This window comes from Entelurus aequoreus, linkage group LG03, assembly GCF_033978785.1.
Source record: "Entelurus aequoreus isolate RoL-2023_Sb linkage group LG03, RoL_Eaeq_v1.1, whole genome shotgun sequence".
NCBI lineage: Eukaryota > Metazoa > Chordata > Actinopteri > Syngnathiformes > Syngnathidae > Entelurus > Entelurus aequoreus.
The window spans coordinates 9,326,693-9,354,589 of NC_084733.1; the positions used below are offsets into that span (position 1 = coordinate 9,326,693).

At 37.9% G+C, this 27,897-nt stretch overlaps 1 protein-coding gene across 5 annotated transcripts in view; it reads right to left on the bottom strand.

The window, feature by feature from the left end:
• Positions 1-27,897, bottom strand: part of LOC133646103 (rho guanine nucleotide exchange factor TIAM2-like) — a 288,867-nt gene that overhangs the window by 145,075 nt on the left and 115,895 nt on the right. For 4 of the 5 annotated variants that reach the window (XM_062041113.1, XM_062041111.1, XM_062041114.1 and 1 more), the window contains exon 2: positions 8,648-8,712. The gene's annotated coding sequence lies outside the window, so the exon portion shown is untranslated. Of the gene's footprint in view, positions 1-8,647; positions 8,713-13,264; positions 13,310-27,897 lie in introns of those variants that run through there. The other variant, XM_062041115.1, reaches the window with a different exon arrangement.

The following is a 27,897-nucleotide window of genomic DNA, read 5'->3' on the forward strand; positions in this document are numbered from 1 at the left end:
GCTCCGGCACCCGACAGAGGAAACTCATTTCAGCCACGTGTACCCGTGATCTTGTCCTTTCGGTCATAACCCAAAGCTCATGACAATAGGTGAGGACAGGAACGTAGATCGAACGGTAAATTGAGAGCTTTGCCTTTCGGCTCAGCTTCTTCTTCACCACGACGGATCAATACAGGGTCCGCATCACTGCAGATGCCGCACTGATCTGCCTGTAGATCTCATGATCCACTCTTCCCTCACTCGTGAATAAGACTCCGAAGTACTTGAACTCCTCCAATTGGGGTAAAATCTTCTCCCCAACCCAGAGATAGCACTCAAACCTTTTCCTAGCGAGAACCTTGGACTCAGGCTTGGAGGTACTTATTCTCATCCCAGTCACTTTCTTTCTCTTTCTTTCTTTAGTTTATTTCGAACATGAACACACTTACATCTTAATACGTCACACAATTTCATATCATTTCATTTTACATCATGCCCGAAAAGGAGTAGGAAGAAGCAAAGCTTATTTAATCCTACCCATTTCCCACTTCAAAGCGTTTACAATGATAATTAATTAATTACAGTTTTATAATATGTAATTAATTAATTCAGTCATTATTAACATACTGAGATGAAGAATATATTATTTTTAATAAGGTTAGAAGTATTTCTCATAATTCTTCTTCTTTGTACTTTGTAAGCACTATTATTTTGAACAACCTCTTAAACTGGATCATATCAGTACAATTTTTAACTTCTTTACTTAATCCATTCCATAATTTGATTCCACATACTGATATGCTAAAAGTTTTAAGTGTTGTATGTGCATATAAATGTTTTAAATTATTTTTTCCTCTAAGGTTATATTTCTCCTCTTTAGTTGAGAAGAATTGTTGTACATTCTTTGGTAGCAGGTTATATATTGCTCGATTGCGAGCCGATCAAGTGAGAGCTGAAGTTCCAGCACAGATGAAACCAGCAGGACCACATCATCTGCAAAAAGCAGAGACCTAATCCTGCAACCACCAACCCAGATTCCTTCAATGCCCTGACTGTGCCATACCAGCCAAATTTGAAATTCAAAAAGCCTAGTAACCAGGGTCCAGCAGGCCCCGGCAGGTCCAGGACAAAGTCCTGGAGGGGGGTGCAGGAGAGCGAAGGTCCCCGACGCAAAATTAATTTCAGCATTCGGATAGGTTAGATTGTGGCTAAAACCTTCACATTTGTCATAATCAGAGGCAACTTTTGACACACAAAAACACTGCAAAAATGTGTCTAAATTTAAGTATTTAAAAAACTAAATAAAAAGACAGGGTGATATGACTATTTACAGTACTGGTGGGATAATAATGATAGATAATGATGCATATTATTTTTCAATAATTATGTAATTTATTTTAAAAAATTGTTATCCTTACTTGAGCATCCATCCATCCATCCATCCATTTTCTACCGCTTATTCCCTTCGGGGTCGCGGGGGGCGCATGCAAAATGTAATCATTATTGAACTTACTGTGTTATAATAAATCTATGCAGTCTGAATTGAAATCATCTCAGCTTGAAGAACATACATGTAATTTGTATTTGATTATTTGAATAATGACATCAGAGTAACTGACATAGGTACATAAATACAAAGTTAAAACGTATAGTACAGTGAGGTTACCATAATAGATGTCTTCAAAACTATGATTTTTTTTAAATTAAATTACTGTAGTTCTCAAAAAAAAAAATTCATAAAACATATTAATAATGTTGCAATATTTCAACATGCTACTCTATGGAAATAATATTATTGTCTGAATATCAAAATAAGAAAAATAAATAATAAAAAATTACCTATGATTTTAAAATAATATTATGTTAGTTACAAAATAAGGGAGAGGAAATTATGCATCTACTAAATTAATTCAGTTTTAGTGCGCATTTCCCTACTTACCAACAATGAACACTGAAGGAGACGTTTCCGTGATGAAAGCGGCAACTCCTTTCTTCGATGCCAACATTACTGCAGCATAAAGTGCAGTTTGTGTAATTTTCTCCTTTTCTTGAATGGATAATTATTCCTGGATAGGCTTTGGAATATTCTTTGGAATATTTATTTTTGGTTTAAGACTCGTTCTGCGATTTTTCTCCAGCTGATTCCATGACCGTCCATTCGGTTGAGAACAATGGCGATTTGGTGCCTAGCATACGGAATCGCTCGACAGGAAGTTATCAGAGCAGTGCCGATTATTTCGCGATTTCATTAATAAACATTTTTTAAAGGATTTTTAAGTTAATAATTTTTAATGGAAAACCGTAGTTTTTACCACTGCAGCTGTAAACCGGAATGGATTATCAAAAAACATACTCATTACGGGAAAACCGTAGTTGTTGGCAAGTATACTGTGCCTAGAAATTCCGTCCATAAAAGTTATGAACAGAACTGGTGACAAAGGGCAGCCCTGGCAAAGTCCAACCCTCATTGGAAACGGGTCCGACTTACTGCCTGCAATGCGTACCAAGCTTTGACACTGATCATACAGGGAACAAACCGCTACAATCAGGCGGTCAATACCCCATACTCTCTGAGCACTCCCCACAGGACTTCCCGAGGGACACGGACGGCTGAATGCCTTCTCTAAGTCCACAAAGCACATGAAGACTGGTTAGGCAAACTTCATCCACCCTGGAGGATCATGCAGAGTATAGAATTGGTCCACAGTTCCACGACTCGTCATATTCACGTCTTTGGATAAGCACACAATATGTAAGATATGCCACGTTATTAGATATTTTAAAATGATTCATTTGTGTGCCATCTGTGCTTCACAAATATATATAATGTGTATGATTTATAGTGTTCTAATGCAGTCAAATTCTCCCCACTAGTGTTGATCTGATATCAATAATTTGGTATTGGTACCAAAATGTAGTTTGATACTTTTCAAAATAAAGGGCACCACCAAAAATTTCATTATTGGCCTAATTTGAACAGAAAATCTTATGATACATCAAACCAGAGGTGGGTAGTAACGCGCTACATTTACTCCATTACATCTACTTGAGTAACTTTTGGGATAAATTGTACTTCTAAGAGTAGTTTTAATGCAACATACTTTTACTTTTAGTTGAGTATATTTATAGAGAAGAAACGCTACTTTTACTCCGCTCCATTTATCTACATTCAGCTCGCTACTCGCTACTGATTTTTATCGATCTGTTAATGCACGCTTTGTTTGTTTTGGTTTGTCAGACATACCTTCAAAGTAGGATCTATCGCATGCCTGCGTTTCACCAATCAAATACAGTCACTGGTGAAGTTTGACTCCGTTTCACCAATCAAATGCAGTCACTGGTGACGCTTGACTCCGTTTCACCAATCAAACAGAGCCAGGCGGTCACATGATTAACAAGCCTAAGCTTACATGAACTCAACGTCAAATTTGAGGAAGCACATTGCGGTAAGTAACCTTAGTAGACATTTTGGCTGTCACTGTAGGCTGATGTTAGCTTCCCTGCTATGAATCACTGTCAAATGTACATCGTGTGGGGACATTTATTAACGCACTGCAGCTTCATAGACACACACACACACACACACACACACACACACACACACGCACAGTCGCACACACACACATACACACACGCATGCATAGAAACACCAATCAGTGTGTTCCCAGGTGCAGCCCACACCTATCAGTTTATGGTTTGCGTAAAGGCTAACTTTTTATTTTCCTTTGTAATCTCTGCCTACTGAGCCTATGGTGCTGTTAAGTTATTGTGGCTCAATTTGCGTTAATTTTTTTTAATGTTAATGTATTATTATTTAATATATATTATTGTTTTAGTTGCTTAAGAGTTGTTCCTGGCTTTGAATTTGCTCATTGCTATTTTTTAAGGTTTTGTGCATTATATGTTGCCGTCATCATTAAACGAACAGGTTACTCATCAGTTACTCAGTACTTGAGTAGTTTTTTCACAACATACTTTTTACTTTTACTCAAATAAATATTTGGGTGACAACTCCTTACTTTTACTTGAGTAATAAATCTCTAAAGTAACAGTACTCTTACTTGAGTACAATTTCTGGCTACTCTACCCACCTCTGCATCAAACATGTGTTTCTTATTGCACTCAAAAAAATATTTTAGAACTAAATCGGCATTAAAAAAACAGTGAACATACAGGCATGTAAGCACCCTTTGAGAAAAAAGAGGACAATTGAAAATAAAAAAGAGGAACATTTCTATCAGCAAAAAGCGCTGCCATGCAAATCCCAAAATAACATTTTGAAAATCAAGACTACATTTCCTGCAATTGGGTGCATTTGTACACTTTTTTTTACCTTTAGGTTTATTTTTATCCACCAACCTCTTTTGGTTGCCTTTTAGACACATGTCCCGTGTAATTGGATCACAGAATATTTACTAAATCATTTACTAACATTATTATCATTGAAAATGTAATGTAAAATTCTTTAACATACATGCAAAGAACTCAGAAAACATTTCTCATTTGGCAACTCTATCCTTTAGCAACGCACCCTTGGGCAATATACTTCCGGTGTTGTGACCCCTGTTTACAATCCATTGATTGATTGATTGATTGATTGATTGAGACTTTTATTAGTAGGTTGCACAGTGAAGTACATATTCCGTACAATTGACCACTAAATGGTAACACCCGAACAAAATCACATCAAAAATATACATTCTCGCTGGCTACTAATAAATACTCTAGAACAGGGGTCACCAACGCGGTGCCCGCGGGCACCAGGTCGCCCGTAAGGACCAGATGAGTTGCCCGCGGGCCTGTTCTAAAAAAATAAATAAATTAAAAAAAAATAATAATAATAATAATTTTTTTTATTTTTATTTTTTAATTAAATCTACATAGAAAAAACAAGATACACTTTCAATCAGTGCATCAACCCAAACAACCTCCCCCATGCACACTCATCCACACCCACTCACACAAAAGGGGTTATTTCTTTCTGCTACCAATATTCTGGTTCCCACAACATAGACAACACATCTGCAAGGGACACAGTCCCTAAAGCACACATGATTGTATAGGCTGCTGGTCCACTAACATTTTCATTAATTACTATTTTTTATGTAATTATTTTTATATTGTTTTACTTTCTTTTTTATCCAAGAAAATGTTTTTTATTTATTTATCTTATTTTATTTTATTTTTTAAAAAAGGGTCTTATCTTCAACAGACCAGGTTGTCAATGAAATTAGATTTGTTTAAAGGGTTTTTTAAACCAGGCCCAGTCCAGATAATGTCCAAGTCGGACTCAGCAACACACCCCTTCATTCATGTACACAGAAAAAAATTAGGGAACACAACAGATTGCATATAATTTATAAACAAAATTACATTTTCAAAATAAACATTTATGTACAGTCCAGATTATGTCCAGGTCACTCAAATTGGGGAACACAACAACAGATATCATATAATCTATAAACATAATTATACTTTCAAAATAAGCCTTTGAGGACTTCTCATCTTTTTTTTAATGTTTTTTGGCATCATTATCGTTTTCAACCATGTAACTTTCTAAAGTTAGAAAATACTGAATAAATGTTTTAAAGAAAGTAATACTAAGTGAATATCTGTTTTTGGCCTTAAAATAAACATTTTACCGAGTACTATAATTAAATTGAGTAAATCATGATTGTCAATGAACTCTCCTAAAATAACAGAAACCACATTAAGCTTCATAAACAAACCAATCCTTAAACACATTTTTTGAACTTCCACCCAAAACAAAGACACAATATGACAATACCAAAACAAATGTAGGGTGGATTCAGGCTCCTGACAACAAAATCGGCAATCATCTGACTCTGTCATATTCCATAATTTTAACATTTTCCCTGTGGGTAAGAAGTTATAAATAATTTTAATTTGAAAATAACGATTTTGCACATCGATAGTAGTTTTATAGATTAGTTTGAATATGGCATCCCATGGCAACGGGCAGTCAAAAAAGTCCTCCCATTTTCCCTTTGTGTTGTATGAGGCAGCCTTCTAAGATTTCTTTATTAAATAAAAATTATATATTTTTCTATTTATTTTAGTTCCTTTTTGCCAACTAGAATTTCTTATTAGAGGTTTACAAACTAATAATTTAGTAGTTCCATAATTAATTATTTGTTTCCATCTTTTCCCAATTACTCCAGTTAGTTGATAAAATGAAAAGCTTGAGCAAGCATCACCATACATAGCTCTAAATTCATCATACTTCATAATTTTACCATTCTCATTGATAATATCATTGACAAAAATGATTCCTCTTTCAAACATATTTTTCCAAAAGAAAGGCTTTCCATCTATTACAATATTAGAGTTCATCCATATTAACTGCTGCAAAATATCGTCTCTTTTTTCTGGCACATAAAATTGAAAACACCACTATGAGTGGATTGTTTCCTTTATGAACCCCGCCATGTTTCCCAGCAGACTCTCTGGGAGGGGATCACTTGTAAAAAAGGATACAATTTCTTTTGATACAGTACATGTTTTTTGTCCAACAGGACATTTGTGTACCACTCAATGTTTAAATACATATTTGGAACAATTGATGCTTTTAAAGACAGACACATAGCTTCAAGGTTGAGAAGTTTCAGGCCCCTATATTCATACTGTTTGTACAAAACCTTTTTTTAATCTTTTCTGGTTTGCCGTTCCAGACAAAATCGAAGACCCTCCGCTCATAAATCTTAAAAAAGTTTTGTGATGGAGCTGGTAATGACAAAAACTAATAAATAAATTGAGGAATAATTAACGAGTTGGCAATAGACATTTTACCATACAAGGTTAGGGATTTCCCTTTCCATAATTGCATAATTTTGTCCAGCTTTCTTAGTCGATTATCATAATTTACTGAGCCTAGCGGTAGAAAATGGATGGATGGATGGATAGATATTCCAGATTTTCTGGGACAACAACACCAAGTATGTTAACTGGTCCATCTGTCCACAAAACAGGCACTTTGCATTCCATTCGAAAGGACGTTCCCTTTAGATTTCCGATCCTTAACATTTTACATTTATCATAATTAAGCTTAAGGCCAGATTGCTGTGAAAATATGTACAAAAGATTAAGAAGGTTCCGCAAACAATGAGGAAAAATCTTATCTTTGTGAATCAGCCTTTTCTGACATGAACTTCATCAAGAACAAACACAGAACACGCCTCACTGATGCACATCTGCAAGACTCATTAAGAGTTGCAGTGTCAAGTTACACACCAGAGTACAACATACTAGTTAACAGCATGCAATGCCAGGCTTCCCACTAACTGACAAAGAAACAGATAACAGATTTGGTGTCCAGTTCAATGTGTGACATGATTTAAAAATTTGAGAGTTTACTTTTGTATTTTACATGAGTTATTATTTGTACAAACATGGTGCAAAGTAATTCATGATTTGTTAAAAAATGTTAGTGGCTAGCTAGTTAAAATGGGATATTGTGATTTCACAAGACTGTCTTAGAAGTGATCATTTGAAAATGTTCAATTTGAAAAATGTGTACTTAGAGAAAATATAAAAATAAAGTGTTGCATATTGATATTTATCTGTTTCTATATATATTTATTGTGAGAAATCATTAAGATGATCAGTGTTTCCACAAAGATAAATATCATTAATGATTAATAATAACAGAGTTAAAGGTAAATTGAGCAAATTGGCTACTTCTGGCAAATTATTTAAGTGTGTATCTAACTGGTAGCCCTTCGCATTAATCAGTACCCAAGAAGTAGCCCTTGGTTTCAAAAAGGTTGGTGACCCCTGCTCTAGAACTACAACTGGTTTGGAACTAACAGTGGATTGCAATTATCCAAATATGATTAGCAGCAAAGTGGACAGACATCAATACTGTGGCTCGTAGGGCAAACGGAGGCATGTACGCTAGCTAGCTAGATGGTTAGCTAACTAGCAAGCGTTTTTCGGTGGTCTCAACCATGGTCTTAACTGTTTTTCTTCCATTCATTCACTTTCATGCTAGCAATGAGAAAAATCTCACCAATTAATTTTTCCCCCCCAAAGCGATCATGAAAACAATTGTGGTAGTTAATGATGCCGCACGTTTACGCCATGCTTTGAACTTGATAAAGAAAAGAACAAAACTTTAAGGTCGACCCACAATGTATTGCGTTTATGACGTCACACTTTCAATCCCTATTGTAGCCACCTACGATGTGTTGTGAGCATGTTTAGCTATTCCTCAACCTGCAGGGAAGGTACATACTTGTAAGAAAAGTAGTTTATTCATGGCCATGGGGGCAAGGATTGGTGATTTAGAAGTAGCTAAACACTGTGGAGGCAAGTTGGTCACTAGGTAGCTAGCTAGCAAGGTTTCTACAACGCATTGCTTTACCTTTATCGTTAGTTATGAAGCCAAAATATGTCTATTCTCCTTCTTCTGTCTCCACTCCGTTTCCGCTTGTAAGTGCTCTGTGTGTGTGTTGACTCATATTCACATTGGCTCATATTACCAGCAATGTCACCACGGCACGCCATTAGGCACATGAAAAAAACGTACCAGTATTTTCAAAGGCAGTATCGTACCTTTTTTAATTAATCAATCAATGCCTCAGACTTTATTAGTACAAGTTTACCGTACAACCCAACTTCCCACAGAAGATGATGCCCTCAGACTCACCTGTATCAAATTTTCACATCCAAGCTCCTCTCAAAGTAAACCATTTTCTCTGTAGCCTTGCTCATCTGAAACACATAGAGTCAGTCTTCAGTATTTTGCTCAACACTGTAATTTAAATGTGTGTATTTTCTGCACCAATAAAAAAAGGAAGATGACTTTGTAAATATGCGTTTCTACAAGTGTTTGTACAACAAAGCCAGTAAAAAAGATATAAGCCTTTTCGAGAAGTTAAGTGTCTCACTTTTGGAGTTGTAAGACTTTCTGTGTCTGCGGAGGGAATTGTTTTTTACTGGCACTTTCGCAAAAATGAATCAGACTAAGTTCTTGAGTTGAAAAAGTTGCCTTTACATAAAGCATACAACTGTTTTAGGGGGTGAACATGAATTCCATCAAAATGTCAAGTTGACAAGCTCTGTAAGTCTCAGTAAAGTAACATAATGCCACTTTGGGCTAAAGCACACCCCGTTTAAAATGATCCCCACCCAAAAGGCTTCTCAATCAGCAAATCATAATAAAACTGAAAGCATGCTTCCACTCCCCAAATACATAATGATGTTATTTTTGCAAACAGTTGACAATATTTCTACCGGACAAGCGGTAAAAAATGGATGGCTGGGGATGGAATCGTAACTGGTTCCGTTTTCTTTAACTGGGTATTATTATAAAATTATTCAGGTCAAAAAACTAAAACCAGAAATGGCAGAGGAGCAATCTTTGAGGAAGTGTGGGGTATTTTTGGTGAAGCAGTGTGACTTTTGTATGTGAAATAATGCAACCCTCTTACATGCATGTAGTTCACACTCCCAGAAGCCTTGCAAGAAGAACTAACTCTGTTAAGCATTCACAGCACATGTATAGGGTTACAGAGCAAGCACTGTGGTGCCAAAAGCCTTAACCTACGAGATTAAGTGATGTGCAATGAGGTGAGATTAATTAAATTGGCTGCTCAAAAAGAGTGAGTTTAACACACATATCAAAATTAATTCCATGGGGCAAAGGATTTAAAGGCCTACTGAAACCCACTACTACCGACCACGCAGTCTGATAGTTTATATATCAATGATGAAATCTTAACATTATAACACATGCCAATACGGCCGGGTTAACTTATAAAGTGACATTTTAAATTTGCCGCTAAACTTCCGGTTCGAAACGCCTCTGAGGATGACGTATGCGCGTGACGTAGACCGGCGAACACGGGTATGCCTTCCACATTGAAGCCAATACGAAAAAGCTCTGTTTTCATTTCATAATTCCACAGTATTCTGGACATCTGTGTTCGTGAATCTGTTGCAATCATGTTCATTGCATTATGGAGAAGGAAGCTGAGCAAGCAAAGAAGAAAGTTGTCGGTGCGAAATGGACGTATTTTTCGAACGTAGTCAGCAACAACAGTACACAGCCGGCGCTTCTTTGTTTACATTCCCGGAAGATGCAGTCAAGATGGAAGAACTCGGATAACAGAGACTCTAACCAGGAGGACTTTTGACTTCGATACACAGACGCCTGTAGAGAACTGGGACAACACAGACTCTTACCAGGATTACTTTGATTTGGATGACAAAGACGCAGACGTGCTACTGTGAGTATGCAGCTTTGGCTTCTAAACATTTGATCGCTTGACCGTATGTGCGCAACTTTTTTTTGCGTATGTACGTAACTTTTTAAAAATATATAAGCTTTATGAACCTTGGGTTAGGTGAACGGTCTTTTGGGCTGAGTGATTGTGTGTGTTGATCAGGTGTTTGAATTGTATTGGCGTGTTCTATGGAGCTAGGAGCTAGCAGAGGAGCTAGGAGCTAGCGTAACAAACACGCAGGTGTTTTTATGCAGGATTAATTTGTGGCATATTAAATATAAGCCTGGTTGTGTTGTGGCTAATAGAGTATATATATATGTCTTGTGTTTATTTACTGTTGTAGTCATTCCCAGCTGAATATCAGGTACCGTGAGTATGCAGCCTTGGCTGCTAAACATTTGACAGCTTGACCGTATGTGCGCGTCACGTACGTAACTTTTTAAAAATATATAAGCTTTATGAACCTTGGGTTAGGTGAACGGTCTTTTGGGCTGAGTGATTGTGTGTGTTGATCAGGTGTTTGAATTGTATTGGCGTGTTCTATGGAGCTAGGAGCTAGCAGAGGAGCTAGGAGCTAGCGTAACAAACACGCAGGTGTTTTTATGCAGGATTAATTTGTGGCATATTAAATATAAGCCTGGTTGTGTTGTGGCTAATAGAGTATATATATGTCTTGTGTTTATTTACTGTTGTAGTCATTCCCAGCTGAATATCAGGTCACCCCCGGCTCTCACAGCATCTTCCCTATCTGAATAGCTTCAACTCCCCACTAGTCCTTCACTTGCACTTTACTCATCCACAAATCTTTCATCCTCGCTCAAATTAATGGGGAAATTGTCGCTTTCTCGGTCCGAATCTCTCTCACTTCATGCGGCCATCATTGTAAACAATAGGGAACTTTGCGTATATGTTCAACTGACTACGTCACGCTACTTCCGGTAGGGGCAAGCCTTTTTTTTTATCAGATACCAAAAGTTACAATCTTTATCGTCGTTGTTCTATACTAAATCCTTTCAGCAAAAATATGGCAATATCGCGAAATGATCAAGTATGACACATAGAATAGATCTGCTATCCCCGTTTAAATAAAAAAAATTCATTTCAGTAGGCCTTTAAGGTCTTCAAGTTCAAGGGCAGGTTTAAGATCCAATGATAGAGAACAACTATGTCATAAGGATACAATAATTGTTTATGTTTATTATGTGTAACTGAAGCAATTGGGGCAAAATGGAGTGCACCATTTGGCTGTAACAAGCGGCGGCATTGTTGTCACCTAGTTTGTGGTCTTAAGAAAACGTAAAGGAAGTTTCCAAATATAGTCAAATGTCCAACTTTCTTTAGTATATCATTTATGAAATCCAACACATTTCAACAAATTAAGGTATTAATTTATCCTATTTCTGCTAACATTTTACCAATACCAGATTACCAATATCACCAAGCAATTAAGTGATCCAGTGTTTATGTTTAACACAGTTATTTGAATGAGGACTAATTGAACCAAAGTGCTTTTAAGAGTAAAGAAATCGAAAGCAGCTGCCAACAAGGGTCCTCTTTCTTTTCCTACCGCTACTGACACGTTCCTTGCAAAGTTTATTCAGGCAGAGCAGGGATGTGAGTGAAATGCTTTAAAGGCGTGCCAGCAGAAAAACCGAAAGGCACACACACACTTGCCTTCTGCTGCGACTTCAACCGGACTATTGTGCAACTTTTCAGGCGTACAAGACAAGTCTGCCTTTAAGCTGCAGCCACATTTGAGTCTAAACACTCCCTTCTTCCATCTCCCATCTCTCCTCAATAGATTTCCCACAAGCCATCTGCTCAGGGGCCAAGGGACCCCGACGCTCTTCGACACACCCAGTGACCTGGCATTCTTCTACCGCTGCCCTTGAGTAACTCCCACGTAAGCTCCATGTTTAGTCTGGTATTGTGTTGGGTCTGGAGTTGGGGAGTGGGCCACACCTCAACATGGTACAAACACTGATTTAAGAAGCAAACTTTCCTTAAACGAAGCCACTATACATCTGGAGAGCTTCAACAGACACTCAATTCCGACCCTTTTTGTCATCTAATCTTACCTTGTAGAGGAAAAGGGGAGAAGCCAGCTTGTGACACAGCAGCTTGGCAAGCAAGGCAATCCCCCCCAGTACGACAAGAAACAGTGATATCATCTTGCAGTTTTTAAATCAACATCACTGCAGTGCCCTGAGAAAAAAGCTCAATATATTTTCCTAGACACAGAGAAAGTCAATAAGAGGCCAACAATAGGCCCTACTCCCTTTAAAATAAAATAAAATAATTATTTCAAATGACTACTAAATTGAGCAAAGTACTCACATGACCTATCAAGGCATTTTGCTTTCAAGAACAATGAGGTCATTTGTTATTGCTGTGTAAATGACTACTTGTGATTACACACTCTCTCTCTCTCTCTCTCTCTCTCTCTCTCTCTCTCTCTCTCTCTCTCTCTCGACATGGCTTAAATTCCAAACTTGTATAATGTTTTTGTGTAGGGAAAACAACAATTGCTCATTTTCCCGGAATTCAAACCACATCAGGGCGAACACTGCTAATGTATAAATCCTGCACTGAAAAGCCTTCATTACTGTGCGGTGGACACACCTAGACCAATCAAAAGTTCATCAATATGCGCTTTTTAAGTGCCTTATAGTATAAGTATATAATATAAATGAATATATTATACTTTTTAGAGGCATATGCATAGTATTCTGCCATTAAAAAGTACAAAAACCTTGGCAGGAACAGCAGCAGAAGTGATTAAACCGTTACAAAGCAACTCAATTAAGGTCCAGCTTCTGTACATTACACAAAAGCGGAAAGCACATTAAATATGAACTAAAGCATGGCTTTGTTTGGACTCAATTAAGCAACTCACACGTGCAAACACATTGCAACACCTGTGCATATCAACATGGGGATCCAAATTGGCAAGCCCACAACCCCGAACACCACTTAATCTAGTAAGTAGGACAAACAAAAGGGAGGGAAAGAATACAAGAGCCCATAACATGTCTTACCTCTGCTGCACCGGCCTTTAATCTAAAAGCTCTTTGGAGAGATTGCAAAGGCAAAATCTAGCTGCTGTTGTGTCACCTCAAAGTGGATTCTCCCTGCGAAGCCTTGTTGAGTCTTAAAGCAACAGACACATGCTGCATCTGACACACACACACACACACACACACACACACACACGCGCACGCACGCACACACACACACACACACACACACACACACACACACACACACACACACACACACGCACACACACACACACACACACACACACACACACACACACACACACACACACACACACACACACCTCTCAGAACCTCTACTTTTCCGTTGGCTTGAATTGGAGAAGGATGTAGGACTTGTTACAGCCAAGGCAGTTTTCCATAGCTGCCTGCGACGATTGGGCGAGACAAGCAGGCGTGTAGTGGCTGCAGTTTTGCTTTACAGGCACTGGGGAGAGCGTGATGACTGGAGCCCTTGTCTCATCCAAAATAGCATAATGACCCCAGAAGGAAGCAAAGGTGGCCAGCTACTGGGAAAACTGTGTGTGTGGTTCAGCCAGACTGGGAAAGATTGCTAGATGGTTAAGCTACTTGTTTCCTGGGGACAGAGCAGCAAATTGTCCAAAAAAAGGGACTTCAAACATTCTCTGGTAGTGGAATTCGGGAGATGCTTTTGAAATGTTGTGACCAAGCCATTACCCCAGCGGAAAAGCACTGGAGACCGCCAGTGGTTTAAGCCCCACGCATGCCTCTGTTTGTATATGGATCACATAACTGTGGTCACATAGTCTAGAAGGCCTCATTTAGAAGGCCACAGCAGTAGGATCAGCAGTGGCCAATGGTTGGCAGACTGTTTGCTAAAGCTGCTAAAGACAATCTCACAGGAGCTTGTTGGCTGAACATTAAGCTCCATTTCCACTAAGCAGAAAGGTTCCGTTTGTGACACAACGGTATTGCCATTTATTTACATTGTCAAACTAATAAATCCTGATATCAGTTTTAATTCACTGGCACTTCACAGGGTGATATTATTTTAAAGCATATCCTGTCAAGCTTAACTATACATCTTGGTGGAAATGTTGCATTTTAGAGCAGCATGCTAATCTCATTTGGATGAGTCTTTGTTTGAACATCCTAAATGTCGTGCCCAAATCACGCAATATGAGCAGCTGCGTAATAGGCATCCATCAGCCTGCTGCTTGCCTTGGAAACATCAGGCCCAGCAGGACTCGCCAAGGCTAAACAACATTGTTAACAATACAATAGCTGCTGTTGAGTAGTCTGGGCTGCTATCAAAGCCCTTTGTCTGCAGAAGCTCAAAAGGTTGGTCAACAACACTCTTGGAGGGATTGGAAGGCATGAGAAGAGAAATAAAGCAAGCTAATAGTACCAAAGTGATGCATATTCAAACACAGCAGGTGCTGGGCTTTCATTCTGCTCCGACCAAAAGTTAAGACTTTTATGAAGTTCAATTACGGAACAAATTTCTTCAGTAACCAACCAAACAAACAACTGATGAGGCAAAATAAAAAGTTATTTGCTTGTTACAGTTTGTTTTCATCTTGTGAATATTTTGCTAGTAATCAGACAGCTAATGATATTTTACAATGTCCCATTAGGATGCAAGATTAGTTTTATAGTTTACTAAGTAGATACCCTTAAATATAGAAAAACACCTGCAACTATTTATTAAAATGTTTCTATACTAACATTCAAAGCTAAATAAAATAACTGCAAAGCCAGACTTAAGTCATTCTGATGGATGACCTTTTTAAACTTGGAGGGCGCGTAAACCAAGTAGATGTTTTTACAGCAGGTATTTTATGTCAATTTCAGCCACAGGTTAAATCCAATAAATCACATTTAATGAAAATAAAATTCCCACTGGGGCGAGTGATGCTCATGGGACTCGGATGACAAATGAAAGAGAGCCATTGGAAGAGTCAGTGGAAGAAATGAGAAGTGTTTGCAAATACGTTTTATCTCCCTTCTAAAGAATAAAGTCTGTCCCCCGACCAATGGCTGGGGGTGGCTTACAATTTGCCGAGTGGGACTGCAGTCAGACGTATTTTGTAAATGACATCAGTTTATGGGCTATAAATGTATCCTAATTGGTCATGTTAACTAAGATGTTGTACCTTGCCACACCCACAAACAAGGATTCAATCTATGCAGTCTAGAGGATTTATAGAAGGTCAGGGGAAATGGGGTGGGGTGAGGACGGATAGAATTCACTTAGGATATGGCAGTTTAAATCAGCGTCTAAGTTCAAGTCTTTATTTGGTGGTTGAAGTCCAACTCAAAATTATTTTTTTTCCAAAATTAGGCTCTTTGCTGCATTACAACAATAGCTACATATTTATCTAAATAAAACATGGCAGTAAAATACATTGCGAAATGTCAAATCGGCTTCTAAAAAGTGTGTGCTCAATGTGTTGTGCTTACTTTTCTTTTCTCGACAGTAGTGGTGCTGGAAAAAAAAATCGATTCAAATTCGAAAAGTGATTGTGATTTATAACGATTCTAAATACCGTATTTTCCGGACTATAGGGCGCACAGGTAAATAAGCCGCACCCACTAAATTTTAGAAGAACGAAATATTTTTCCACCGGACTATAAGACGCACATATATACGTTGTGAAATGAGTCATTCACACAGAAAGATTTTTTAAATGATTATTTACGCACCTTAATTATTTCCAAACGGTGTCTGTAACGCGGCAGTATAACGATTGATTAAGCAAAACAGAAGTCATCGTCAAGGACCCACTAGCTGCGGAAGATAGCTTTCCAATCAGCGAAACAAACGTTGACGTTGGGGCGGGGGGCGTGATAGGGGGCGTGGTTAAGAGGGGAGGAGTATATTTACAGCTAGAATTCACCAAGTCAAGTATTTCATATACACTGTACAAACACATATACACATTCTGTACATATACAAGTACATATGCATACGTACACTCATGCACATAATCACGTTTCATCAAACATATATTAACGTTGTTGCCCTAGGGTAAACTGGGTATAACACATGGCACACTGACAAAGCTTAACCTATTGTTACTATAACAATCTACAATGTTAATGTAGGTTGCTTCTCTTTCTCCCCCTCCATTTTTCTGCATTCTTTCGCATCTCAAGTTATCATTATGTATATGTATTGTTGCATTTGAACAACTGTATTGTTGATAATAAAGATAAATTATTGGTATTGTTCATTATCAATAGCGCTATTTCTATTGGTATTTTTATTGCTCCATTTGTAGTGTAATAATGCTCATTGTCATTTCTGTATTATTTTTTATTTTTGCTAACTGCTTATTTGCTATCACTTTTACCATCATATTTGTACATGTCATATTTGCTGATGTTGCTCTATTGTTGTTGTTGTGTTTGCTGTTGTTGTTTTTGTCTCTCTGTCTAATCCCCCTCTTGTCCCCACAATTTCCCCCTCTGTCTTCTTTTTTTCCTCTTTCTATCCCCTCCTGCTCCGGCCCGGCTGCACCAAATGATAATATAAATAAATGTTTTATTATTTATTTATTCATAAAGAAATACAATCATGTGTGCTTACGGACTGTATCCCTGCAGACTGTATTGATCTATATTGATATATAATGTATATATTGTGTTTTTTATGTTGATTTAATTAAAAAAATATATATATATCTTTTTTTTATTTTTTATTTCTTGTGCGGTATCAATTGGTCCGCGTGGTTGGGTACCACTGCCCTACGTCAACAACACGGTTGGCAGCCCGTCGGTGCGCAGCTCGTACATCGCCACCCTCAGCAGCCTGACCAGCGTCGGCTTTGGCAACGTGTGCGCCAACACGGATCTTCTCCATCTGAACCATGCTCATCGGCGGTATGCCGGACGCCTCGTATGGAATAACGTGATTGGGCAGGCACGCTGTTTATATCGTGGGAAAGCGGAGGTGAAAAAAGGCTGTCCTCACTCAGGTCCGCATGGAGCTGGAGGGGGCGTGGCCTCCAGCGCCGGCTGAAAATCGGGAGATTTTCGGGAGAATATTTGTCCCGGGAGGTTTTCGGGAGAGGCGCTGAATTTCGGGAGTCTCCCGGAAAATCCGGGAGGGTTGGCAAGTATGATAATTTTGTCCTGCACTTCAGGCACATTAACACCAGCATGTTGTTTACTTAAAATCCTTATTGAACAGTTTTTTTTTTTTTACATGATAGCTCTCTAGTCCCATGTCCCGAACGACCGAATAGCTTTGCAAATAATAATAACGGCCTCTGCCGCAAATTGTTCAGAAGTTGCGCAGTCAATCTTCACAAAGGTATTTTCCTCTGGTTTATAAGAGAGGAGTTCCAGTGTAGACAGATGTAGATGTCGTCACTTCACAGGAAGGAAACACAGTATCTAGTCAACAACAGCTGCAGTTGCTCCTTCTGGAGACACTTCCCCTTAGTGTTTTAGAAGAGAATTACAAGTTTGGCGCCACCCCCCACAGAAGAACTATAAATCAAACAAGGCGCCGTCAGGGGGGACGCAAGCTACGCAATGCGAGAGTATAGTCTATGCTTTACAGAAGTTCTTGGGCAAGACATTTTACCCACTTGCTCCCAGTGCCAGCCACACTGGTTTAAATGTACCTTAAAGATGTAAATAATGGGTTTCACAATGTAAAGCACTTTGAGTCTGTCGAGAAAAGCGCTATATAAATATAATTCAAAATTCACACAAGTCCTGTATTGTCAGTTGTGTCCCAATGACGTTTGACAACATACAAATTGCTGGACAAAGGTTTTTCAGTTATCTCTAAAGATTAATACTCTTAAAGAACCATTTCTAAAAGTCCACATAATACATTTATTTGTTCATTTTTAGCTAACAGGTTTGCTATCTGACAGTTTCGGGGGTTTGAGGTGTCAAACATTTTTTTTAAAAAGGTATAACAATGTAGTTACGGTAACCTTATTCCAACTAAATTGTTTTTAGAAGTAAATTTCAACAATATTTTAAAATGGAATACAGCACTTTAAAGGGGAACTGCACTTTTTTATTTTATTTTGCCTATCGTTCACAATCATTATGAGAGACAAGAAGACATATGCATTTATTTTTTAATGCATTGGTGATATTGTTATTATAAGCACTAACCAGACAAACTATTTTTAGTGGCGCAATATCCCAAAGACCTGAAAAGCTTTGTGCTGCTATGTTTACATCAACAGCTGGGAGCTGCAAAGTTTGTTCTAGATCAGTGGTTCTCAAATGGGGGTACGCGTACCCCTGGGGGTACTTGAAGGTATGCCAAGGGGTACGTGAGCTTTTTTTAAATGTCTGTCAAAAAAAGCTGTGAAAAGAAATGCAACAATGTTCCATAAATATTTATGTTAAAGATTTCTTTTTTTGTGAAGAAATGTTTAGAATTAAGTTCATGAATCCAGATGGATCTCTATTACAATCCCCAAAGAGGGCACTTTAAGTTGATGATTACTTCTATGTGTAGAAATCTTTATTAGGGTCCGCCCTGTACCCTGTATAAAGGACTCCCACAGGGAGTCCTTTATACAGGTACAAAGGAACCTATTGTTATTGTAAGGTTTTATTATTATTATTATACCGACCCCACAAAAAACTGTAATTTGACCCACTTAACATGCTTCAAAACTCACCAAATTTGACACACACATCAGGACCTGCGAAAATTGCCATCTAATAAAAAACCAAACCCCAAAAATCAAAATTGCGCTTTAGCGCCCCCTACGAAAAAACAAAAACAAACTTCCTGTAACTCCCACTAGGAAGGTCGTAGAGACATGAAACAAAAACCTATATGTAGGTCTGACTTAGACCTACATTTCATAATTTCACATCCTCGGGCAAAAACCAACAGGAAGTTGGCAATTTCCCATTTAAGACAAAAATGTACTAAAAACACTCATTTTTGCCTCTTTGAGCTGTAATTTGACCCCCTTAAAATACTTCAACACTCACCAAACTTCTCACACACATCGGGACTGGTGGAAATTGCCAACTAAAAAAAAAACGAACCCCAAAACTCAAAATTGCGCTCTAGGGCAATTTTTGAATAAAACAGAGACAAAACTGCTTCTCAGAGGAAAACTCAGACAAAACTGCTTGTAACTTCCGGTAGGAACGTCTTAGAGACATGAAACAAATACCTCTATGTAGGTCTCACCTAGACCTACATTTCTTAGATTGACATCCTTCAGCAAAAATCAACAGGAAGTTTGCAATCCCTCCTTCAAAACAAAAGTTTTGTTAAAACCGGTCACCAAACATCAAACATTATCTCCTCTGAGCGCGTTTGTCGTTTCGGCTTCAAACTACTATAGGAGAGAGATTGAACCCTTCTGATTAAAAGTTGACAACGGCGTTTCGTTAAGTGCTACCGTTTTGATTTTACGTGCCTTCAAAGACCCGCAGCACTAAAGTTGCTCCGCTGCTGTGATTTTACGCGCCTTCAAAGAAAAGAACCACTGTGCCGCAACACCTAGGGAAAAGACACAGACACAACTTCATCTAACTCCCAGTATGAATATCGTAGAGACACGAAACAAAAACCTCTATGTAGGTCTCACTCAGGACTACCACTGGACAAAAGTATTGGGACACCTAGGACTAGCACCAGCCAAAATGCGGACCCGACCAACGCTGCTTGCAGCTTTAATTTATAATTGAATCACTTGTTTATTTTTCAACAAGTTTTTAGTTATTTTTATATCTTTTTTTCCAAATAGTTCAAGAAAGACCACAACAAATTAGCAATATTTTTGCACTGTTATACAATTTAATAAATCAGAAACTGATGACATAGTGCTGTATTTTACTTTTTATCTCTTTTATTCAACCAAAAATGCTTTGCTCTGATTAGGGGGTACTTGAATTAAAAACAATTTCACAGGGGGTACATCACTGAAAAAAGGTTGAGAACCACTGTTCTAGATCATAAATAATGCCTCTCCCCTTTTAACTTTAACTTTAACTCTCACCTGGACAGTAGAATGATGAGGACATAATCCAACAAACTGGTCAACTTTGACATCCAATTTAAACACGAAAATGGCGATAAAGACACAAAAAGACGTTTGGTTCCACCTAGGGCTGGGCGATACGGCTGAAAACTATATCACAATATACGTTTTTTATATTGATGGATATCGATACTTATTGATACTTTTTATGACTTATTTAAAGGCCTACTGAAATGAATTTTTTTAATTTAAACGGGAATAGCAGATCCATTCTATGTGTCATACTTGATCATTTCGCGATATTGCCATATTTTTGCTGAAAGGATTTAGTAGAGAAAATCGACGATAAAGTTCGCAACTTTTGCTCGCTGATAAAAAAAGCCTTGCCTGTACCGGAAGTAGCGTGATGTCACAGGAGGTAGTATTCCTCACAATTCCCCTTTGTTTACAATGAAGTGAGAGAGATTCGGAGCGACAAAGCGACGATTACCCCATTAATTTGAGCGAGAATGAAAGATTTGTGGATGAGGAACGTTAGAGTGAAGGACTAGAGAGGCAGTGATGGACGTATCTTTTTTCGCTCTGACCGTAACTTAGGTACAAGCTGGCTCATTGGATTACACACTCTCTCCTTTTTCTATTGTGGATCACGGATTTGTATTTTAAACCACCTCGGATACTATATCCTCTTGAAAATGAGAGTCGAGCACGCAAAATGGACATTCACAGTGACTTTTATCTCCACGACAATACATCGGTGACACACTTAGCTACTGAGCTAACGTGATAGCATCGTTCTCAAATGCAGATAGAAACAAAATACATAAATCCCTGACTGGAAGGATAGACAGAAGATCAACAATACTATTAAACCATGGACATGTAACTACACGGTTAATAATTCTCAGCCTGGCAAAGCTTAACAATGCTTTTGCTAACGACGCTGAAGCTAACTTAGCAACTTAGCAACCGGACCTCACAGAGCTATGATAAAAACATTAGCGCTCCACCTACGCCAGCCAGCCCTCATCTGCTCATCAACACCCGGGCTCACCTGCGTTCCAGCGATCGACGGCGCGACGAAGGACTTCACCCGATCATCCGTGGGGTTGGCGGCTAGCATCGGCTAAGCGTCTGCTATCCAAGTAAGTAGTCCTTGTTGTGTTGCTACAGCCAGCCGCTAATACACCGATCCCACCTACAACGTTCTTCTTTGCAGCCTCCATTGTTCATTAAACAAATTGCAAAAGATTCACCAACACAGACGTCCAGAATACTGTGGAATTATGAAATGAAAACAGCTTTTTGTATAGGATTCTACGGGCTCCGAATACTTCCCTTGCCCTCGTGACGCCACACGCATACGTCAGCATAATAAAACGTTTTCAAGCGGAAGTGTGGCGGGAAATTTAAAATTGCACTTTATAAGTTAACCCGCCCGTATTGGCATGTGTTGCAATGTTAAGATTTCATCATTGATATATAAACTATCAGACTGCATGGTCGGTAGTAGTGGGTTTCAGTAGGCCTTTAAGCCTGCCAATAAATACAGTAAAACAATTTCCAACTTGCCAAGGGTGCTATTTATCAGTGGAGAGCGTGTTTGGTAGCCAGGTAGGATGAGTGTATCTGAAGTAATAAAATAATTTAAGTAGATTTGAAGGTAGTTGCAGATTTGAGACACTAGATATATAAGCTATTGAACACTACACAGAGTAGTTTGGAAAACTACTCATTAAACCGACACATTGGAAGTGTCAGGATGTTGCCGCATCGGCTGCATTAAAACCAACATAACTAAAGACAAGTTTCTGTTATTGAGTTTATATATCAAGAAGTTTCTCTTCTCCCTCCATGCAGTGAATCCACAGTGAGACAGAAAGACGGCGCAACCAAACTTGGTAGTCGATACTGTTGTGTGATTAGCTGTTAGCGTGTACCTCCCACTGCTCAATGAATACTGTTAACTAGTTGGTTATAATCAGTGTTGGGACTAACTGTAACGCCATTATTTTCGGCGATAACTAGTATTCTAACGCGTTATTTTTTATATTCAGTAACTCAGTTACCGTTACACATGATGCGTTACTGCGTTATTTTACGTTATTTCTTATATAGTATCGGCTAGAAACTGAGAAGATCTGAGTGTGTTTTATTGGAGAGCTGCGGCGTCGTCCTTCTGATTCTTCCTGAGTCACAAGGGAGAGAAGAGGCGCGCTGTGTGTGGGTGTGTGTGGGGCGGGTGGGCATGTCTGTGTTTACTAACAAGACATCATGGCGCAGCCGAAGCCGAGTTTCTTAACATGGAGATATTCTCACTACTTTTCTTTTGTCGAGCACAAAGAAAAGAACATTTTAGTTAAATGTAAGTTGTGTCTTGGATCAAAGATCCTATCTACTGCCCAAAACAGCAATTCAAATCTGCTGAAACAGCTACAAAAGCAACATGCTTCGACGAAGCTAGTAAAGAGAGACACAAACTCTGATGCCACTTCACCTCCACTTCCACCGAATTATTTTAACGGAGGGACTGCTAGCCAGGACAACATTGATAGAGCCATTGCAACGTATGTGCTAGAAGACATGCAGGCTATTTCTACAGTGGAGTCACCCGCTTTCAGGCAGCTAATCAGCATGATAGCGAGCATCAAACGGCAAATGGCACGAAAACATTTTCCAAGTTCCTGGACAGAGTGGACAGTGAGTACATAAACATGGAAAGCAAGCTAAAGAAGACACTCCAAACTCTGCCTCTGCTCATCACTCAGCACTGAAAGTACACACACTCTGTCAATACTCTTGTATACTCTTTCATTCTAGACTTCTAGAGGGTTTGATTATCACATCGCTCTAAATGTATAGACTATAAAGTTCACAAACAAAGAGGAATCCTAGTGGGTCAGGCCAATCTTTCCTTTTCTCTAAACTAAAACTGGGGAAATGCGTAGAGTGTTCTGGGCTTCAGTACAGTGTTGATCTCCTGAAAACATGATTTTATTTCACAATTCCTTGAGAGAGAGAAACGCCTGGTTAGGCGTGTGTATAGCAGTATGAGTGCTGTATATAATGACATGACATATAATCAAGTCATGTGTGCCTTCTTTGGGTGAAGCCAGGTTTACAGCTGTGTTGTGACATGTTGTTATTATGCAGTTTGTTACTTACGTATGTTATGTTGCAGCTATTTAAAATAGTTTTGTCAATTTGTTCTGGCCCGAAATAAATTGGCCCTTTGAAACATATCTTTGTCTTTGTGTGTTGTATGTAGACCACATTGCTTAGCAGAGTTCAGTGATGCAAATGCATGTCAAGTTGATCAACAGATTGTATTATTCTCCAGTGCAAGAACAGTACTGAAATGAAGGCTAAAAGGGTAATATGGGAGCCTTAAAAATTTAAAAAAATTTAAAAGAAGTAACTAAATAGTTACTTTTCACAGTAACACATTACTTTTTGATGTAAGTAACTGAGTTAGTAACTGAGTTACTTTTGAAATAAAGTAACTAGTAACTGTAACTAGTCACTGGTTTTCAGTAACCAACCCAACACTGGTTATAAGTGTGTCCTTCTTATTGCTCAGTGCCACTTCCCGATTTCTGTTTTCTGGGTTCCCAAAGCGCAAGTGACTTCATTAAACAAATCTTGCTTCATAATTTCTGGCTTCTTCCGACCAAAAATTATAAATATATATCAAATATTTTATCGAACACATTTTATATTCATATTATGTGTATATCACGATATACATATTGATATCGTTTTATCGGCCCAGCCCTAGCTCCACCCTCCTGTTTTCCCAAGTATGGAGTCATTCTTCATCTAAACGCGAGTCTAACAACATCCCAGCAGTCAGCATCCTATTGACCTTGCACATTAAGTGATGTGTTATTATGTTTATTGGCTCTCATTAAGTCTGCAGTGAGTAGTATTCAGTCATGTTGTCGAAGGAAAAAGTTAACGTTGTGACGCGTTTTTTTAATTAATGCGTCGCTGTAAACCTAAAATTAGGGATGCAATAATTAATCGACAATGTCAACAATAAAATGTGTCGTCGCCAATTATATTTGTCGAGAATAATTGTGACGTCATCACTTGTGTTTTTCCGGGCGGAAGTAAGTGGGTCACTCGATTAAACATCGCCAGTGATAACATGTCAAGTGTGAGGATATTTCCTCTTATTCTTGTTAAAAACATTTTACAAAGCGGACCTTGTTTTTATTGCAGTACATCTGTGATACGCGAGCATTTAAAACGGAGACATGATGTCGGACGTCTGGAGGGAGGATGCGATCTCAACCTCAGTAAGAGTGTTAGCTTTTATCTTGCTAGCTAGCTAACAAGTGTCAGACAAAGTTGTGTGAAAAATAACTTTAACTATCAGTTTAGCCAAAGTCAGCAAGCTAAACTTTGTATACATTAATTCAAGTACGTTTTAAAGCACCATCAATTTGCAATGTCGTAAAAAAGGCACTTTAACAAAAGTGAACCGTGCATGCGCACACAAACACACAGAGAGACAGACAAGCACCAATGCAGAGGTATCATAAGATTAGACATACAATCTATTGAATAGTCAACATTTTAAGAATGAATAAAATATATAATTCTACACATTGAGTCTATTAGAGTGTTAAAATTGTTAAAGCGCTTTGAGTACCTTAAAGGTAGAAAAGCGCTATACAAGTATAATCCATTTATACCTGTGTGCAGCTTTTTAAACACCACAAATTTATTTTTTTATTTTTAAGGAAGTTAGATTTTGTGTTTTGTTGTTTGTTTTCATTGCAGCTATTTTATCTGTTTTTTTAATACTGACACATGTTTTTTTTAGCACTTTACCTTTCCTTTCTTTTAAATGGACAACATTTTATTAGTCATTTTAATTGTTGTAACAGCTGAATGAGCAGCACAGTTACAGAATAAATAAATATTAATGAAGGAATTTGTCATATTTGTTGTTAATAAGCACATGCCTAAAATAACTTAGAAGTTGATGGAAAATTTTGAGCCATTAAATATGTCTAGACTTTATTATGTGATTAGTCAACTAATCGTTAAGATAATCGTTGACTAATCGACTATCAAAATAATCTAGTTGCAGCCCTATTTAAAATGATCAAGATGCATAAATAATACATGTTATTATGAATTTGCCTGTTACTACATTACATATATACTTACACCTTAATAGAGGTGTTTGGATGTTTTTAGAGCGCTTTATAGGTGGAATAGAGCGATTCCTATAGGCTCCATGGTAAGCAGACGTTTGATCGCATTTATTTGCTAATTAAAATGCATTCTTGTCTTACATAAGAAGGATGGTAAACAAAAAAATTTAAAAAAAAGTGCAGTTCCCCTTTAAACACAAGTTTGCAGAGTTTAAAAAAAAAAAAAGGTAAAATTGCTGCGGACATCCTTTGACGCTGTGTTTAGACTAGTGTGTGAAGTGTCTCTGGGAGCCATGAGCGGTCATCCAGCTGCAGACCTGTGCGTTTGTGTGTACATTTACACAGACTTGACCTGTTTTGAGGTGCAAAGGGAGGGACAGCTTAACAGTACTAAAACGATCAAGTGCAAACAGCTGGAAGGCATTAAGTTTGAAATCGGGTTATTTAACAAGTTTCATGGACAGGAGTGCAGGTAGGTCATTTTAAGTTGTATCTACACTGGACTTTCTTGAACTTGCTCCAGAGCTACACATATTTCAGCCTTCCATATTTTTGGAGCACATTTTTCATACAATTAAACATCCGTTCTAAGGGATGAGAATTAAAAGGAATGGTTTTGACAAGTAGTCATATTTGTCACAATTTGTCTTCCATGCCTGCTGCTGCTGGGCACCAAAGGTATTTGTTAGCTATTTGAGAGTGGAACTAAAGCTAAAGCAAGTGTCTGCTTTAGGGAAGATAGGTAGAAAATGCCAGGAATGAAGGTGGTGGGTAAAGTAATAAATAGAGTGACCGACCAATCATGCATACGAAACACGTAAAAAGCACAGGGTTAGATAAGAAACAGTGAGGCAGCATTAAAAACATGTAGATACCGAGTTCCACCACAAGAAAAGCAGAGATATCAATATATCTCCTGACTGATAAAGCGATGAAGATTTCAAAAATGTTCCCAAGGCAGAGTGAAGTGAATACAACATTAGCTGTTAACCGTTCAAAGAAGACAATTTGAACCCATTCATCAATAAACACAAAACTTTATCATCTGTCTTACTGTAATGACGTTTTTCTGCTCATGTGACATATTAAAGTGCGGGAATTGGTGTAGGCTCTGCCTTGCGAGCATCATTTATCACAGTGGTGCCCATTACGTTGATCGCGAGCTACCAGTCGATCGCGAGCTACCAGTTGATCGCGGAGGGTGTGTCATTCGATTGCCAGCCAGGCATTAAAAAAATAGTTCTAAAAATTTGCGATCATCAATCTTCACTATGTCACTTTCGTCACTTGATTGACATTCGCGGAACCCAAGGATCTTGGGAGATGACACTGGGTGCTGCAAGCTCAGTATTACGAAAAAACGACTGACAGGAAGGCAACAAACACTTTTTATTTCAACACTCTCGCGCCATTCATGCCGTCAAAAGCCTAAAGACCGACCGCACAGCTCCTGTCATCACAATAAAAGTGCTGCTTCATCCTGCCTGCGCTAACAAAATAAAAATATCAGAAAGCTAGTGCACACAACCTACGGAGTTTGCCATCAATATATTTATTGTAAAGTGTTTAAAAACGAGTATGGAAGCTGGACAAATAAGAAACCAAAAACCAACAACTTTCACCTCCTCAATGTAAATTGTAAAATGTAGAAGTTATCAGCACAACTGTGAATCCTGTCTGGTTCCAATCAATGCAAGTCATCAGAATAAGGTAATACACCAACTTATATGTTTTCTTCATAAAATAAAGGATTCTATATGTTATGATTATGGTTTGAGTTTATTTCAAACATGCATACAATTATAACATGATACATGTGTTAAATATGCGTATGTATGTATGTATGTATGTATATATATATATATATATATATATATATATATATATATATATATATATATATATATATATATATATATATATATATATATACATACACATACACACAATACATATATATATATGTATTTTCAGTAAACACTTTTAACATGTTAACAAAAAAGTCTGTTTCATAAATAAATAAATATTAGTTATATGTATGTATGTATTACAGTTTTTCCCACACATTAATTTATTTGTGGCGGCCCGCCACGAAAGAATTACGTCCGCCACAAATAAAAAATTAAAAAATGTAAAAAATAATAAAAAAAAATTTTTTTTTTTAAATATATATATATATATATATATATATATATATATATATATTTTTTTTTTGTCCTCTCCAGCTTCTCAGGCAAATCATATAGTTGATGTAGATGCCCATATCGGCTGTTCAGATTTACTTTACAAAAGAGAAGTGTAGGATACTTCTCTTGTTGCCTTATTTGTATTTGACTTTATTAAATGTATTTATATTATCATTTGGTGCAGCCGGGCCGGAGAAGGAGGGCATAGAAAGAGAGAAAAAAGAAGACACAGGGGGAAATTGTGGGGACAAGAGGGGGATTAGACAGAGAGACAAAAACAACAACAGCCAACACAACAACAACAACAACAATAG